We start from the raw sequence: 16,676 nt of genomic DNA, 5'->3' as shown, positions 1-16,676 counted from the left end.
AGATCGCCTGGATAATTCAGAAAGCTATCGAAACAATGTTTTGTGAACAGATGAAGATAAAATAAATGCTTTTAGTTTAACCCTTTAGTGAAAAAGCCATTTTTTACTTAATGACCAAGACCCATTTTCACAATTTTGATGTGTCACTTAATTTATTAATAATTCTACAATGCTTCAACATATCCCATAGATTCTTTTTTTGTGGCAAATTTACCTTATGCTATTGATAAGACTAGGTAAATATGTTTCAGAAATTTTTATAAAAATATCTGAAACTTGACAACAATGTAGGAAAATTATTAAGACCCATCTCTTGTCATTTTATTTTATTTTAAATATTGTATTTTATGACATTCTACGACTAACAGCAGTGCTCTAAATGCAATTTTAATAAAGAAAGAATTTTATTATATTTGAGATGCTGGAGCAGCTTTTCTAGAGTACTACGTTCATAAGCTTGGATTCAGCAAGTGTACCTCTCAGTACTTTACTAAGATGAGATAAAGTTGCCAATGGGAATTGCCATGAGAATTTGAAGTAATCATAACAATGGGCAATCTACCTACATTTATGTGCCTTAATATTTAGCATCAATTTTGCAAAGGAAATTTACAAATCCTATTGTTTTTGTCATGGATCTGGATTTGAACCCTTGAGTCTGTGCTTTGTTGTTGGCTTCTCTGTCTGCCAAGCCATATCTGGTACACCTTTTCTCCAAATGTTTAGTTTCTGTTATCCTTGCTTCAGGCTTCATGGGGTAATTTAGAGTAACATGTGTTTTCATTTACTGATTTGTCTGCCCTATCACCTTTTGGATGTGGCTTTATGTACTTTCCCCCCTGCTGGTATTTCCTGCTGGTGATAGTCTCACTTGGATGTCCATAGTTATAATACTGTAGTTTAAGCCAGTCAGTGAAAGACCAGCTGGAGCTTATCTATCATGTTTATGTTCTTTACCCTGCACCTATCTTCTGTTTCTTTTTAGGAAGTAGGCGGCATATATTCTAGCATTGCATACTTAATCCTTTATTTTGTATTTCATTATTTGTTTTACTCACTCTGGGATCTCTTTCTATTTCAGCACTCTTTCTATTCAGGTAATTTGCACTGTTCTCTTCCCTCTGGTTCTTTAGGAAGAACGTCAAGCGCTCAATGGCTTATCAGGCAGCATAGGTTCCAGTTGCCATCGTCTAGTCTGTGGTTAGCGCTATCTCAGCTCATGTAGGAACAACTAGGGACTTCTAGTCTGTAGTTTGTTGCCTTTTTTCCCCAAGTTAGTTGCTACATTATCATAACATTATCACCAACCCATTACATTTTTTGTGTACTGAGAAGCCATCATGGGCACTGTGGATGCCCTAACCGCACAATTGCAACCCCTGTCTTAGGCGGTTGTAGACATCAAGCGTCAACAATAGCATGCGTTATCTGTCGCCACACAGGTTCTACACCACCAAGAACTTCTTCTGAGCCTAAGGTAAATTTACCAGATTGTTTTGATGGGGACTGAAGTAAGTTTTCCATCTTTCCTTCTTCATGTAAGTTGTATTTTCGTCTCAGTTCACATACTGGGCAGTGGAAACCTCCTGGAATGATCCAGTTCTCCGCAGTCAATTCTGCCAGGGTCTTTTTAGCCAGATACCAGATAAGATGGTTTTGAGTCCCGCCACATTGTCCCTGGAAGAGGCCATGACACTGGCAGTGCGTTTGGACAGACGCCTTAGGGATAAGAACACATTTAAGGGTATTTCAGTGACTTCTCCCTCTCATCCTATTGAGGCAGGAGAACTGATGCAAATTGAGGTCTGCAGAGAGTCCAAGTAGGGAATTGAACTTGGAACACCTGCTCGTTTCTGTCTATACTTTGGTCAAATGGGTCATATAATGATTCAGTGTTTCAGATACAATAATGAATTTCTTAAAGCTGAAGAGAAAGAAAAAAAATCTTTAAGATGTAAAGACACTGGTTTTAAGGTTTTAAGGTATTTCTCATGCATACTACTGGTCATTTTTTTACAAGTGTCTCTGGTTATGAAATCTGGGGTTATAGCTACCTCTGCATTTGTTCCACCTTAGATCTCATTGACAGTGATTTTGCTGTCGAGTGAGGGTACACAGTTTCAACTCTCGGTCATCCTCTTCAAGTATCTGCAATTGATAATTAATTCATTAATTTGACAATAATCAATAATGCACAGAATATTAAATAGAAAGATATAATATTAATAATAATAATCTGCTGGATAAATATAATATAGTGCAGTATAAAGTGACCAACCCATCAAAGATGGTAAATGCTAAAGGTAAATGAAAAAGTAATTGGAATAAAACTTGTCAATACCCAGGATAATCAATTCATACTAACCCAGGTATATGGTATGGTGTGCTCCCCTCACCACCACTCTAACTCACATTTCCCTTTGCTGGACCCACCTCCAAACTTGCGCATTCCAACCCAACTTCCGGGCCCCATAATAAAAAAAACAACTTTATACTCACCAAATCTTGGTTCCCTGTCCACCGCAGTCTCCTTCTCATCATCTGTCTTATATAGCAGTGAGTCGACTCAGGCGACAGTCATATCATGAGTTTGCATCTTGTGTACAAATGAGGTAAAAAAAAAAACAGATTGCTTTTTATCTATTTATGGTGTATGGTATAAACAGTCTTATAGACAAATGTAGGAAAATGCTGACATTGATTTTGATGTCTGTAATCATTCTCTGTATCATTTAGCTTTTATTTTGAAGATACCCATTGCTTTTGGTGAACAGTCCACTACGTCATCTAAACAGTGAGACGCAAAACATTAAAAGCAGCATTACATTGTGAGGACATCAACAAATAACATGTCTTAGGATTCTATAAATGAAAGAAAAGGTATTGGTACCGTGTTTGCCACTGAGAGCAATCAATCTTGCATTGATTTCTATAAGGATGACATGGAGGTGCAATGGGATTATGGATAACGGCAGATTTAGGATTTTGTTTGTATACTTTAAGTCTGTGCAGTAAAGATCCCTGACAAGATATTCAAGGTTACCTTCAAATTCATTGTTTTAAAGTAATCAATTATTTATCACATTATATAATGTTACTAGTAGGTCACCTTTGAGAAGGACTAACTATGGCAAGTAAAATTACAGATGGATATCAGAGATAAGACATTCTAATACACAGTCAAATGCCTAATTCACATCACTATATCTGATAAGTATTTTTCTTTGTTTTTAAAGTCAGGACGGAGTGGGGTAAACTTCATGATCGGGAGCTTATCTGCTTACTTGCTTCTGATTTAATTGTTATTATTTTAGGGTACATGTGATGTTTTGATTGTTTTTTATTGAAATTTTTAAGGGTAATTTTTAGCTGTAACGTTTAATTTTTTTATGACATTGTTTTATTAGGGCTTGTTTATTGCAGGATGAGTTGTGGTTTTTACTGGTACAATTATGGGGCAGATAATAATTTTTGATCGTTTCTTATTACAATTTTTTATGTGCAGAATTAATAGAAAACACCAATATAGTATCTTTTTTACATTGTTCATTGAGTGGTTAAAGAGAAAGATAACTTTTATTCTTTGGGTCTGTATGTTTACAGCGATACCATTTTCCATAGGTGTGTTATGTTTGGCTGTTTTCAAAAACACACGAAAAACAATTAATATACAAAAACTAATTTGGCATTGTAAAATTATATTCTGACAGCCATTTTTTTTATTTTTTCATCTTTAGGGCTTATTTTTATAGGATGAATTCATGTTTTCAGTGATACCATTTAGTTGCATACAACATTTTGATCACTTTTTAGGCTAGTTTCACACTTGCTTTTTTTTGCAGCGCGTTTTTCCCGCAAAAAAACGCATTGAAAAAACGCATACATAAGCATACAACTGCTGCGTTTTTTTCAAGCATTTTTATGAGCATGCATGAAAAAAACGCAGCGTTTTTAAGCGTTTGTACGCGTTTTTAGTGCGTTTTTACCGCGTTTGCGTTTTTTTCCAACATTTTTAGGTGGCCCCTCACACTACCCAAACCATGACTTTACTAACCCTAACCCTGACCCTAACCCTAACCCTAACCCTGACCCTAACCCTTAACCAAATCATACTTAACCCTAACCCAAACCCTAAACCCTAACTAACCCTAACCCTAACCCTAACCCTGACCCTAACCCTAACCCTGACCCTAACCCTGACCCTAACCCTAACCCTAACCCTGACCCTAACCCTTAACAAAACCATACTTAACCCTAATCCTGACCCTAACCCTGACCCTAATCCTTAACAAAACCATACTTAACCCTAACCCTAACCCTGACCCTAACCCTGACCCTAACCCTTAACCAAATCATACTTAACCCTAACCCAAACCCTAAACCCTAACTAACCCTAACCCTAACCCTGACCCTAACCCTAACCCTAACCCTGACCCTAACCCTGACCCTAACCCTTAACAAAACCATACTTAACCCTAATCCTGACCCTAACCCTGACCCTAATCCTTAACAAAACCATACTTAACCCTAACCCTGACCCTAACCCTAACCCTGACCCTAACCCTGACCCTAACCCTAACCCTGACCCTAACCCTTAACAAAACCATACTTAACCCTAATCCTGACCCTAACCCTGACCCTAATCCTTAACAAAACCATACTTAACCCTAACCCTGACCCTAACCCTAACCCTGACCCTAACCCTAACCCTAACCCTGACCCTAACCCTTAACAAAACCATACTTAACCCTAATCCTGACCCTAATCCTTAACAAAACCATACTTAACCCTAACCCTAACCCTGACCCTAACCCTGACCCTAACCCTGACCCTGACCCTAACCCTTAACAAAACCATACTTAACCCTAATCCTGACCCTAACCCTGACCCTAACCCTTAACCAAACCATACTTAACCCTAACCCTGACCCAAACCCCAACCCTAACCCTGACCCTAAACCCCCTTAACTAACCCTAACTCTAACCCAAACCCCTAAATGCCATGGTTAAAAAAAAAACGCATATGCAAAAAAACGCATACATGAGCATGCCAGTGCGCACATATGCGCATCCATAGGCTATAATGGCCATTTTTAGCACAAAACGTGCGCATATGTGCGCATGCGCTTTTTTGCAGGGCCAAAAAATGCAACATGCTGCGTCTGGAAAATACCAACGCACACCCCAAAAAAACGCAGCGCATGAAAATCGCATACATGCGCTTACCAGCGCGCAGGTATGCGCACCCATGTTAAATATAGGGGAAAAAACGCATGCGCAGGTATGCGTTTTTTTCCAGCGCTAAAAAACGCAAATGTGAAACCAGCCTTAGTCCATTTTTATGACTCAGCTTGAGTAAATAACTCCATGTTTATTAATTTTATTTTTTATTTTATTTTTTTACAGTTTACAGTATTCACCATACGGTTACATAATGTGACGTAGCTCAAATGTTTCAGGACATAGAGATTTCAATTATATATGCAATCTTTGCTTATTTCTGTTTTTAAGTAAAGCCTTTGATTTTTAATGGTGAAACATTTTTTCTGTGATCATTATGTGCTTTTTTTTCCTTACATTGTTACAATTCTTTGGAACTTTTTTTTTACTTAGTCCCATTATGGGTACAGAAAATTTCACACTTTGGTCATTTGGTCTATGCCGCTGCAATTTTGTATTGAAGTACATTAAACCTGCCAGTTTTAGGCCGCATTTCACTGAACACTACATTAAGGCTTCTGTTGGAATCCCTGAAAAACATTCCGACGGACACATCGACAGATCCCTGACAGAGTCACTCACCGTTATAAGGTCATCAGTCTGCAGCACTCCCGTTTCCACTCATTAGCTTGTTATTCCATGGCATGCTATCTCCTATCTTGTCATTATGCTCCCTACTCTTGTTATTTCAAAATACCCTCCTCTCTTTTTATTCTGTGCCCCCTCCAGCTCTGCATTTCACAGCACTAAGCTCCTTCATTCTCCACTTAACATTCTAACTGCACACCTATCCCATTGTCATCTCAGCGATCCACTCAACCGATCCACTTGTCAATCCGCAGTACCCCATCAGTGACCCTGAGCCCCCTGCTCATCATTCTGCTGCACTCCCCCAGTGACCCTCACTTCAGAGTGCAGAGGCTTCGATGCTGAAAGAGCTGCCTTGCTGTATGCATAGTACTGAATTGAGCCTGCTGACTCAGTGCAGACCCTTCAGCTCCTCCTGACCCCGTCGCACCCCTTACAACAGTGATCGTAATGCTCCTTTGCTTAATAATTTTATGCCTCAGTACAGCTAGACATGCCTCTAATGACCTCAGGAGCCGATGTATACCTATGTTTATTGTAATAATATTCATAAAGCACATATTACCTTTCCAGGTTGGCAACATGAGTATAAGGTCCCCCTATTTAAATGTCAAAAATTGTATGTTACTAATGGTGAAGCATTCCTTTAAATTATGAACAAAAAAGACCAACTGATGGAGTAGCCACAAACCACCAATAATGTATAAAGATAAGTTTATTTAGAAATATTAGGAAAAATACCCATTGTATAATACAGGACTTGAAACGAGTATATATTGGGAAACCATCAATATCCAAAAATGTAGAAAAATAGCAGCATAGACCACATGAATGGTCCTTGTCAACAATCATTATAATATAGCATCAAAGTGCCCATAACCTATAATAAAACTGGAAAAGGTATATGCTGTTTATTATAAGATAAATTGCTTACCCATAGTAAGGAAGGATAGATGAGCCCACAACGCTGCCCCGCAGCGCGTTTCGCATAATTACTTTCTCAAGGAGAAATGTCAAAAATGTACACAAAGATCTTCACTTTATATGTCTTTTTATTTAGCCTGTGTCACATATATGGTTAGGCATTGTCAGGTTTTACATTCTAGTGATATATTTCGGAATATTTCGTATAATTTGCATCCAGGAATTTATTTGGTTTATCACACCATTTTTTTCTGACCTATATTCTATATGTGCCTTGTTTGCATATATTATGGTATTATTGTGCATGACAGATTTTCTGTGGATACCTTGGATATTAGTATTTACTTGGTGAACACAGCCATGCAGGCACACATATATGACTGAATGCTCCCAGGTAGAGAAAAGTTCATTTTCTTCTGGGTGCTGCATTAGTGATGTTGTCACTGATCGCAGTCATTCGGCCCAGATTGCCATGATCATTTCTTTCAATAATTCATCCTTGAATAACTTAACACAGAAAGACATTTTTGGCTTATCACTTTTCCAGGGCCCTCCTCACATTCCCCACCTCTATAAAAAAAAACATTCAGCATCATAACCAGTACACTAGACATTAACAAAGCCCCCCTGTATGCTTAGCACAGTAATAGTACACTCCTTTGGTGCCCCATAGAATAACAATGCCTTCTATGTGCACCTACACATTAATAATGTTCCCTTGTTCCCTCTGTCAAACATAGTAATGTGCCCCCTATATACTTCCTCTAATAATGCTCTCTTATGCACCCTTATAGTTACATAGCACCCAATAGTAATTATGTCACCCAAGAGCCTCCTTATAAAAATGACCTCCATTCCTAATAATAATAATAATATCACTCCCTGTGCTTTTTTATAACTTGTTTTCCGTCTCATAGACTTACATTAAGAAAGTAGTAGTAGAGCCACAGCACTCCCGACAGAAAGTGCATAAGTAGGAGCCCAATCCGTAGTATAATATCTATGAAGAACTTGGCACTCAATTGATGTAGAAGAAAATATGATTTATTTGCAATCTGCAGTGATCATATAAGACATTTCGGTTTCAGCGTAGACTTTCTTCAGATATATGGATTGCCATAGAAGGATATAGGACTCAATGCTGAAACTATACAGGATAAAGTGCATCTGGAAAGTGGGAATACCACTGAAGGTATGGCACCTATAGAAGTCAGAGAACTTGATAGACGCATGGCTGGAGATGAGTCGAATAAAGTAGTAACGATCTAAAGACAAACTTGAGACAGTTGTAACCAATGTTACTTAATACCCAAGTACCTTGTCTCTGCCTGAGTCGGCCTTAAAAATCCCAGGGTGATGATGGTAAAGGAGTTTGCTGGGTTACCTGAAAAAAAAAAGCGGCATGGATTACTGTATCACTGGATCACTTTGTGTTCCTCTATTACTTTGCACAGATGAAGAAGTGATCAGGCTCCTTGTATCTTTTCGCCCTACTACTTGCACCAGTGACCCTATTCTGTTACATCTCCTCCAGTCCCTTTCCCCCGCTGTCACAACTCACCTAACAAAAAGATTCAATCTCTCTCTCTTTTCCGGTATCTTTCCCTCCTCATTTAAGCATGCCATCATACATCCATTACTTAAAAAAACATACCTCGTCCAAAACTGTGCTGTTAACTATAGACCCATCTCTAATCTTCCCTTCATCTCTAAACTCCTGGAATGTTTGGTCCACTCCCATCTAATCCGCTTTCTTTCAGATAACTCTCTTCTCGACCCTCTTCAATCAGTTTTCCGGTCTTTACACTCTACTGAAACTGCCCTCACTAAAGTCTCTAATGATCTACTAACAGCTAAATCTAATGGTCACTACTCCATGCTAATTCTCCTGGACCTCTGTGCAGCATTCGACACTGTGTATCATCAGCTCCTCTTCACTATGCTTCACTCCATTGGCCTCAAGGACACCTCCTGGTTGTCCTCTTACTTCTCTGACTGCTCCTTTACTGTATCTTTGCTGGCTCCACCTCTCATCTACCCCTTACTGTTGGGGTTCCTCAAAGATCAGTCCTAGGCCCCCTGCTCTTCTCCTTGTATACTGCCCCTATTGGACAATCAGTAGATTTGGTTTCCAGTACCATATCTATGCTGATGACACCCAATTATACAACTCTACTCTTGACATCATGCCTGCATTATTACAAAACATCAGTGATTGTCCTACAACTGTCTGATACTGAACCTGTGAAAAACAGAACTCCTTGTGTTTCCTCCCTCTACTAACCTAGCTATGCCCAACATTGCCCTCTCTATGTGTGGTTCTACCATTACTCCCCAGCAACATGCCCACTGTCTTGAGGGCATACTTGATTCAGAACTGTCATTCACCCCTCACCTCCGATCACTGGCTCGCTCTTGTTATCTGCACCTCAAAAACATTTATAAAATTTGATCTTTTCTTACTTTCAACTCTGCAAAAACTCTTACTGTTGCTCTTATTCATTCTCGTCTGGACTATTGTAACTCTGTACAAATCGGTCTCCCTCTGACCAAACTGTCACCTCTCCAACCTGTCTTGAATACTGCAGCCAGGATAATTTTCCTCACCAACCGTTACACCGATGCCTCTACTTTGTGCCAGTCATTGCACTGGTTACCCATCCACTCCAAAATTCAATTTAAGCTTATCACTCTCACCCACAAAGCACTCCACAGTGCAGCACCATCCTACATCTCTTCCCTCGCCTCAGTCTACCACCCTACCCGTGCCCTCCGTATTGCTAATGACCTGAGGTTAACATCCTCAATAATCAAAACCTCCTACTCCCGTCTCCAAGACTTCTCAAGTGCTGCTCAATGATTTGGAATGCACAGGATAATTTGATTATTCTCCAATACCCACAGTTTTAACCCCTTTCTGCCATCCGACGTACTATCCCGTCCACGGTACCCGGGCCCGTATGACCGGGGACGGGATAGTACGTCGGTGCGATCAGCGGCGCCCACGTGGCGAGCGCCGCTGATCGCGGCCGGGTGTCAGCTGATTATCACAGCTGACACCTGGCACAATGTGTCAGGGGCGGTCACGGACCGCCCCCGACACGTTAACCCCTTGCACACCGCGATCAAACACGATCGCGGTGTACCGGGGGTTAAAGGGAAGCATCGGCAGGGAGGGGGCTCCCTCCGTGCTTCCCTGAGCCCCCCACGGCTGCGCAGATCGCTGATCTGTCACAGTGATCTGTGATGTGACAGATCAGCGATCTGTCACAGGACAGTGATGTCCCACCTGGGACTATTTAATAAAGTAAAAAAAAAAATAAAAAAAAGTGTAAAAATAATTTTAAAAAAAATCGCCAAATAAATTAGAAAAAAAAAAAAAAAATTCCCCCAATAAATCCATTTTTTGGAAATAATAAAAAAAACAAACAATAAAAGTACACATATTAGGTATCGCCGCGTCCGTAAGGACCCGCCCTATAAAACTGTCCCATTAGTTAACCCCTTTAGCGAACCCCTTAAAAAATAAAAATAAAAAACGAAGCAAAAAATAATGATTTATTATCATACCGCCAAACAAAAAGTGTAATAACGCGTGATCAAAAAGACGCATATAAATAGCCATGGTACCGCTGAAAATGTCATCTTGTCCCGCAAAAAACGAGCCGCCACACAGCATCATCAGCGAAAAAATAAAAAAGTTATAGCTCGCTGAATAAAGCGATGCAAAAATAATTATTTTTTATATAAAATAGTTTTCATTGCATAAAACCGACAAAAACATAGAAAACGACCTAAATGAGGTATCGCTGTAACCGTACTGACCCGAAGAATAAAACCGCTTTATCAATTTTACCGTACGCGGAACGGTGTAAACGCACCCCCCCAAAAGAAATTCATGAAACGCTGGTTTTTGTTCATTCTGCGTCTCAAAAATCGGAATAAAAAGCGATCAAAAAATGTCACATGCCCGAAAATGGTACCAATAAAAACGTCAACTTGTCCCGCAAAAAATAAGACCTCACATGACTCGGTGGGTCAAAATACGGAAAAATTATAGCTCTCAATATGTGGTGATGCAAAAACTATTTTTACAATAAAAAGCGTCTTTTAGCGTGTGACAGCCGCCAAACATAAAAACCGCCATAAATAGTAAATCAAACCCCCCGTTATCACCCCCTTAGTTAGGGAAAAATAATAAAATAAAAAAAATGTATTTATTTCCATTTTTCCATTAGGGTTAGGGTTAGGGCTAGGGGTGTGTTGGGGTAGGGTTAGGGTTAGGGTAGGTTTAGGGCTAGGGCTAGGGTTAGGGCTAGGGTTAGGGCTAGGGTTAGGGCTAGGGTTAGGGTTAGGGGCGTGTTGGGGTTCGGGTTGGAGTTAGAATTGGGGGTTTCCACTGTTTGGGCACATCAGGGGCTCTCCAAATGCAACATGGCGTCTGATCTCAATTCCAGCCAATTCTGAGTTGAAAAAGTCAAATGGTGCTCCTTCCCTTCCAAGCTCTGCTATGCGCCCAAACAGTGTTTTACCCCCACATGTAGGGTATCAGCCTACTCAGGACAAATTGCAAAACAATTTTTGGGGTCCAATTTCTCCTGTTACCCTTAGGAAAATAAAAAATTGGGGGCAAAAATATCATTTTTGTGGAAAAAAATGATTTTTTTATTTTCACGTCCGAGTGTTATAAACTTCTGTGAAGCACTTGGGGGTTCAAAGTGCTCACCACACATCTAGATAAGTTCTGTGGGGGGTCTAGTGTCCAAAATGGGGTCACTTGTGGGGAGTTTCAATAGTTTAGGTACATCAGGGGCTCTCCAAACGCACATGACACCCGCAGACCATTCCATCAAAGTCTGCATTCCAAAACGTCACTGCTTCCCTTCCGAGCCCCGACATGTGTCCATACAGTAGTTTTCTCCCACATATGGGGTATCAGCATACTCAGGACAAATTGGACAACAACTTTTGGGGTCCAATTTCTCCTGGTACCCTTGGGAAAATAAAAAAATGGTGACTAAAAGATCATGTTTGTGGAAAAAATACAAATTTTTTATTTTCACGCCCGGGCGTTGTAAACTTCTGTGAAGCACTGGGGGGTTCAAAGTGCTCACCACACATCTAGATAAGTTCCTTGGGGGGTCTAGTATACAAAATGGTGTCATTTGTGGGGGGTTTCCACTGTTTAGGTACATTAGGGGCTCTCCAAAGGCAACATGACACCCGCAGACCATTCCATCAAAGTCTGCATTCCAAAACGTCACTACTTCCCTTCCGAGCCCCGACGTGTGCCCATACAGTAGTTTTCTCCCACATATGGGGTATCAGCATACTCAGGACAAATTGGACAACAACTTTTGGGGTCCAATTTCTCCTGGTACCCTTGGGAAAATAAAAAAATGGTGACTAAAAGATCATGTTTGTGGAAAAAATACGAATTTTTTTATTTTCACGCCCGGGCGTTGTAAACTTCTGTGAAGCACTGGGGGGTTCAAAGTGCTCACCACACATCTAGATAAGTTCCTTGGGGGGTCTAGTATACAAAATGGTGTCATTTGTGGGGGGTTTCCACTGTTTAGGTACATTAGGGGCTCTCCAAAGGCAACATGACACGCGCAGACCATTCCATCAAAGTCTGCATTCCAAAACGTCACTACTTCCCTTCCGAGCCCCGACGTGTGCCCATACAGTAGTTTTCTCCCACATATGGGGTATCAGCATACTCAGGACAAATTGGACAACAACTTTTGGGGTCCAATTTCTCCTGGTACCCTTGGGAAAATAAAAAAATGGTGATTAAAAGATCATGTTTGTGGAAAAAATACGAATTTTTTATTTTCACGCCCGGGTGTTATAAACTTCTGTGAAGCACTGGGGGGGTCAAAGTGCTCACCACACATCTAGATAAGTTCCTTAGGGGGTCTAGTTTCCAAAATGGTGTCATTTGTGGGGGGTTTCCACTGTTTTGGTACATCAGGAGTTTTCCAAACACGACATGGTGTCCGATCTCAATTCCAGCCCAAAACGTCAAATGGCGCTGCTTCCCTTCCGAGCTCTGCCGTGCGCCCAAATAGTGGTTTACCCCCACATGTGGGGTATCAGCGTACTCAGGACAAATTGCACAATAACTTTTAGGGTCCTGTTACCCTTGGAAAAATAAGAATTGAGGGTGAAAAGATCATTTTTGTGGAAAAAATATGATTTTTTAATTGTATGGCTTTATGTTATAAACTTCTGTGAAGCCCATGGGGGTTCAAAGTTCTCACCACACATCTAGATAAGTTCCTTAGGGGGTCTAGTTTCCAAAATGGTGTCATTTGTGGGGGGTTTCCACTGTTTTGGTACATCAGGGGTTTTCCAAACGCGACATGGTGTCCGATCTCAATTCCAGCCAAAAACGTCAAATGGCGCTGCTTCCCTTCCGAGCTCTGCCATGCGCCCAAATAGTGGTTTACCCCCACATGTGGGGTATCAGCGTACTCAGGACAAATTGCACAATAACTTTTAGGGTCCTGTTACCCTTGGGAAAATAAAAATTGGGGTGAAAAGATCATTTTTGTGGAAAAAATATGATTTTTTAATTGTACCGCTGTACGTTATAAACTTCTGTAAAGCCCTTGTGGGTTCAAAGTTCTCACCACATATCTAGATAAGTTCCTTGGGGGGTCTAGTTTCCAAAATGGGGTCACTTGTAGGGGGTTTCCACTGTTTAGGTACATCAGGGACTCTCCAAACGTGACATGGCGTCCAATCTGAATTCCAGCCAATTTTGCATTGAAAAAGTCAAACGGCGCTCCTTCCATTCTGAGCTCTGCCATGCGCCGAAACAGTCGTTCCCCCCACATATCAGGTATCTGCGTACTCAGGACAAATTGCACAATAACTTTTGCAGTTCAATTTCTCCTGTTACCCTTGGTAAAATAAAAAAAATTGAACCTGAAGTATTTTTTTTATGAAAAAAAGTTAGATGTTCATTTTTTTTTAAATATTCAAAAAAATTCCTGTGACGCACCTAAAGGTTTAATAAACTTCTTGAATGTGGTTTTGAGCACCTTAAGGGGTGCAGTTTTTAGAATGGTGTCACTTTTGGGTATTTTCTATCATATAGACTTTTAACCCTTATAACTTCCTAACAAAAAAAAATTTTGGTTCCAAAATTGTGCTGATGTAAAGTAAACATGTGGGAAATGTTAGTTATCAAGTTTTTTGTGTGCCGTATCTCTGTGATTTAAGGGCATAAAAATTCAAAGTTGGAAAATCGCGAAATTTTCAAAATTTTCGCCAAATTTCCGTTTTTCTCACAAATAAACGCAAGTTATTTGAATGAAATTTTACCACTAACATGAAGTACAATATGTCACGAGAAAACAGTGTCAGAATCACCGGGATCCATGGAAGCGTTCCAGAGTTATGACCTCATAAAGGTACAGTGGTCAGAATTGTAAAAATTGGCCCGGTCATGAACGTGCAAACCACCCTTGGGGGTGAAGGGGTTAAGCGTGTCCGAAAAACGATTTCTTCAGACTGGCCTACCATCTCAACACATTTATTTAACTATCCCTGTGTTGCCAATTAAAATTTTCACCATAGCCAGGTTCCTCGTATCATCTCACATGCTTTTATGCATTTAATAGCCCCCTGTGTCTGTACTTTTACATATTCTGGCTGATAACCGGCTCATGCAGCATTACATGAACACCCGATTCTTACATTATGGCTGGTCAGAACAATGAAAGCAATTGTTAGCATCCACCTCTCGTGTCTCCCTTCTTTCCTCTTAGATTGTAAACTTGTGAGCAGGGCCCTCAATCGTCTTGGTATCTGCTGATTTATGTGATTATTGTTATTCTGTAATGCCTTTTTCTGTACAAGTCCCCTCTAAAATGTAAAGTGCTGCAGAATATGTTGGCACTATAGAAATAAAATTATTATTATTATTATTATTATAGGGAGGTGGCCAATAAAGAGTAAGGCACAGTACTGGAGCTGGGACAGGAGAGTAACAGCTAGAAGACTGGAGATTTATTCAGCACAATCTGCATCATCTCTTGCAAGTCTGAGTGGGATGTGAATGGGAAATGTGGCTGCCAGTGGGGAAGAGTACTATGGGGAAGAACAAATTGAATGCTGCTGCCAGAGGTGGAAAGGTGGTAGTTGTCATTAGGAGAAGAAATAGCTAAAGAGAAAAAATGCTACTGTCTAAGGAAATGGGTGGAAAATGGGATAATGTGGAAGTAGTGGTAAAGGGGATAATGTTGATGGATGGCACTGCTGGAGAGGTATTTTGTGACACACTGCAACATTTCTTTGGCACTGCTGAGGTATTTAATGCTGAAAGCGGGTATTCAGCACTGTAGTGTTACGCTGTAGTATTTATTTGACATTATTGGGGAGGAATTTTGTTCTGCTTTGTGGTATTTGAAGCTTCTGTCAATGAATATTGTGCTGCATTGTGGTATTTGTTTATTGCTACTGTGGAAACATTTTGTGTCTCATTTTTTTTTACTTTGCTACTTGTACGGTATTTTGACCTGCACTTCAGGATTTGGTTCTGCTGAAAAGATTTGTTTCTGCTGCGTTTATTGTGCTGACCTAGCACTGTGATGCACTATGGCATTTATTTGGTGCAGGTATGAAGGTATTCGGTGTTGTGCTGTAAACTTTATTTGGCACTGGTGCCTTTAAATAGCTCAACATGGCTAATATAAGAGGTTTTCTCCTAATTCAACATAAAATGACACTTTTAATGACAACTGCAGCCTCAGAATTATTCACCCTCAATTTGACAACAGTCTTTAGTTCTTAGTAGAGCAACCTTTGACTGTTATGACTTGATATAACCACATAACAGATTGTGGAATATTGCTGAAGAATCTTGATCCATTCCTACAGTATTATGGCCCCCACATTCACCAATACAGAATAATGTCCCCCACAGCCTCTATGCGGTATGATGTCTCCACAGCCCCCTCTACAGTATGATCTCTACACAGCTCCCAGTATAATGTTCCACATCATCATGCACAGTATGATGTCCACCACAGTCCCCAATAAAATATAGGTCACCTCAGTTTCCTATACAGTATGATTTTGGCCATACACCCCTATATAGTATAATGCCCTCCACAGCCCCTATGCACTGTGATGTCCTCCACAGTCAGCTATACACTATGATGTCTCCAAAGCTCATAGTATAATGTGCCCCACAACCCCTATACAGTATGATGTTCACAACAGCATCCTATATAGTATGATGTCCTCAGACCAGGTATAATATCCCCCACAGCCCCATATAATATGATGTCACCCCATAGTCTCCAGTGTAATGTTCCCCACAGGCCCCAATATAATATATTTGCACAGCCCAGGTATAATGTCCCCCACAGCCCTTCTGTTCCTGCCCCCACAGCCCCTCCTGTAATGTTCCCCACAGCCCCTCTTGCAGTGTCCCCTACGGCTCCTTTTGTAATGTCCCCCACAGGCCAGCTTTTTTTGTGATGTCCCTGACAGCTCTTTTTGTAATGTCCCACACAAGCCAACTCCTTTTGTAATGACCCACATTACGTGGCAAAAAAAGCTAAGAAAAAAAGGTTATTCTCCCCTAAAGCAGGCTCTCCATCCAGTGAAGCCACTGTCTCCTCTTCTGTCTGTTACAGCAGTGGTCACGAGTGCCATCTCCAACAGGGAGCAGGCTAGAAGTGGCTTGTGTTTTGATGCAAGTTCCCACCAGAACAGGGATTACAGCTCCTTTGCTCCAGTCCCGGGCGGTGTCCACATTAATTATATTTGCATCTAATAGAAGGAGCGACAACTGAGTGCCTGTGCCATGGCCATCAGAGTGCTGAATGCTCGCAGCTGGAGGAAGGTGCTGAGCGGTCACAGGCATTCAGCAAAATCTTTCTTTTTCAAAGTGCACCGCCTCAGGGAGGAAGGAGGTAGAGCCTT

The 16,676-nt window shown here is 40.7% G+C and overlaps 1 protein-coding gene and 1 long non-coding RNA gene across 2 annotated transcripts in view; one reads left to right on the top strand and one right to left on the bottom strand.

Annotated features, from left to right (window-relative positions):
- CABP7 (calcium binding protein 7) overlaps positions 1–16,676 on the top strand; it is a 201,150-nt gene that overhangs the window by 139,072 nt on the left and 45,402 nt on the right. The gene's annotated exons all lie outside the window — the stretch shown is intronic.
- LOC141057952 (uncharacterized) lies at positions 463–8,112 on the bottom strand. The gene is made up of 4 exons (XR_012222054.1): positions 8,049–8,112; positions 2,500–2,596; positions 2,055–2,148; positions 463–1,924 (listed from the first exon to the last, which is right to left on the bottom strand). It is a non-coding gene; the product is annotated as an uncharacterized lncRNA (long non-coding RNA).

The sequence above is a fragment of the Dendrobates tinctorius genome, unplaced genomic scaffold (genome assembly GCF_039654945.1).
Source record: "Dendrobates tinctorius isolate UK_male_01 unplaced genomic scaffold, ASM3965494v1 ptg000206l, whole genome shotgun sequence".
Lineage (NCBI taxonomy): Eukaryota > Metazoa > Chordata > Amphibia > Anura > Dendrobatidae > Dendrobates > Dendrobates tinctorius.
Note: the sequence above shows the minus strand (reverse complement) of the source record. Positions and strands in the feature narration are given on the sequence as shown.